The sequence below is a fragment of the Atta cephalotes genome (genome assembly GCF_000143395.1).
Source record: "Atta cephalotes unplaced genomic scaffold scaffold00022, whole genome shotgun sequence".
NCBI lineage: Eukaryota > Metazoa > Arthropoda > Insecta > Hymenoptera > Formicidae > Atta > Atta cephalotes.
The window spans coordinates 3,904,413-3,907,306 of NW_012130086.1; positions in this window are offsets into that span (position 1 = coordinate 3,904,413).

Sequence of the window (2,894 nt, forward strand, 5' to 3'; positions counted from 1 at the left end):
AAAAATTAAATATATATATATATATATATATATATATATATATAAAACCGAAGTATTTCTTTATTGACAAAATATAATGAAATGAACAAAGCAAATAAAACAGCAAGCATCCGTATAAAAACCGATAACAATCGCGTGGCTGAGTTTGCTTCCTTTAGCTAAAAATAGCGCTGGGAAACGAAAATATCTTTACAAGAATATTTTATTAGGTCTAGAATATCTTAGAAGGATTTATCTCGATGAAAACAATATCATCTCAAACTATATATGTATGTGTATATACGTACTCTAAATGTACTGCTTATCATACGCACTGACGTCATTCTGCAAACATAATAATCTGATCTATTAGTGCAATGGAAGGAGGGAAAGGAAAGTGCGCTTGCACTTTTGAGGAGTTACAAGAAGGAAGAAAAAAATTTAATTAAAAAATAGCTCTATCATTTAAGAGTATCTATATTTTCTCACTAGTTCGAACATCTCAAGCGCAAAGTAAACAATTCCTATCAACGCTGCTGACGTTGATATTGAGTATCGATGACGTTTCATGGTTGCAACTAATATTAAGAGGCATTAGACGTACTCGTATTAATTATGAAACATGAGGAATAGTTGAAGGCCGGCGAGAAACATGTGAACATTCCAAAGACATTTCTTTTCAGGGCGTAATCGATGAAAAACTAGATCTTCACATAAACGATATATCTTTATAAAAATAAAAAAAATTGAGAGTTTAATGCGATTGTCTTCTGAAAGACAGAAATATTTGATTTTTTTTTTATGAAGAGGTGTTTATGATTTAATATTTTTTTTACATAAGAGAAAACTATTGGAAGTAATAAAGACTCTAATAAAGACTCTGTCCTTATAAAAATCTAACACTGATTGATTTAATATTGAAAGACAATAATTAATTTCTTATTTCAAATATTAAAAGGATTGTTGTTCAGAGCTTTTAGTACTCCAAATAAGCAATTAATTTATTATTTTTTAGTAATAAATTGGACAGTGTTAGATTTCTGTCAAAATGATAAAGATTATGACTGAATTTATAACAATAACAAGAAGAATTCAAAGAGAAAACTTTCTTTTTCGTAGCCTTTAGCTACTTGGCGGGATATAAATAATTTCGAGACACCCGGTGTACCCACAATTGAAGGCAACGAGTGTTTCGCGTCACGAATGCATTCGAATAGGTTAGCTACGAAAAACCTGTTGGTCGCGTCCTCGTGGTCGAGCATAGTATGCCAAGAAGATGTGTATTCACTGGTTACTCTCCCAATCGCTCAAGTCGTGAAATGTTTGTTAATTATAAATGTCTCGCCGTCGAGTCTCTTATTCTCTTTGTCAATGAAAAACGAGTTTTGCTGAGTGTGCCTTGATGAATTCGCGTCAATCATTTTTATAGATGTGGCACTGCGTAAAACCACACATTGCGTAATCCTGCGCTTGAATTCCATTTTATTGTTAGCTGAGGACATGCTCAATAAAATTTAAGACCACCAATAACCGACAATAATTTGAATATCAACGATAATAATAATATAATAAAAAATTATAATTAAACAATTATAATTAAAACTGAAATGTCATCGATTATAATGAGTTTGTCATTTATTAATAAAAAATGGTGATGTCTTTTATTTATTTTATGAATTAATGAAATTTTTTGTTAATAGGAATTCATTGATTATAAATAAAGTTTTTTAAAAATTAATTGCATTAATTTTAATCGCATGGCAAAATTAAATTTGCTTTTAACATTATTCTCATTTTGTTTTATTTAAATTATTAATGAATAGATTTATAATAAATAGATTATTTATAAGATTATTATGTAAATATATATATAAATATATATAATTATGTACATATATAAACATATGTAAAATAATAATTCTTATCCTAAATACTAGATAGAAGAGTCGCTACATCTCAAAATACATTTTATGATCGACTGTCTAAGATGAAAGATATTCTTCTGTGACCATCTACGATTATACTACTCTCTGTTTAACTCTTTAGCAACATCATGATGATAAATGATTTGACGTTATTCAAATGTCATATATTTCCTTTTCTACGAAAGTGATACGAGATTTTAGATCATTGGATAAGCCATAATATCGGTATCAATAAGTTCGCAAAAAATATAAAAAACGCGATAAACTTTGGATAAGGAATTATTTCATTTTTTAATAATGTTTGTGATTAGAAAGACCTTAAAAATCTTGTTAATATTTGTAATTAACAAGATAATAAAACTATCTTATTAATTTCCATTTGATCAATCACAATATATAACATTATAACATAAGTATAGATTACAAGTCAAATTACAAGTCAAAAGCTACGATTATAGTTAAGTGAAAACAACGCGTTATAGCCAGACGGAAATGGAAGAGGGCAATCGATTCTACGATAACTCGAGATCGGGCGCGAGCTTCTACTTTGAAAGTATCGGATACTTTCAAACTCGATAACGATCTTCATGTTGGATATCAACTACTTTCTCACGACTGTTGATGTGTAATTGTTGCAAATGCTTAACGCACGATAAAGTCAAGTACCCACTTGAATCGTTGTAAGCCGCTAATGATTAATTGTCATTGAAGCGATTGTGATACTATCGAGTTTCATTTCATCCATTCATATCTACTGTAGTGCTTATAGTTTTATATACACATGTCCTTTGGTATGTAAAATTTATCGATAATAATTACAGTTACGTAATTTTATTTTTTATACAATATTGTACATTTTAATAAATACTATAATAAATTTATAGATACTTGCATACGTGAAATAATAATATTTTCGTATCTGAAAATAATTCTTATTTGTCTTATGATTTTTTATTAAATTATATATATATATATATATATATATATATA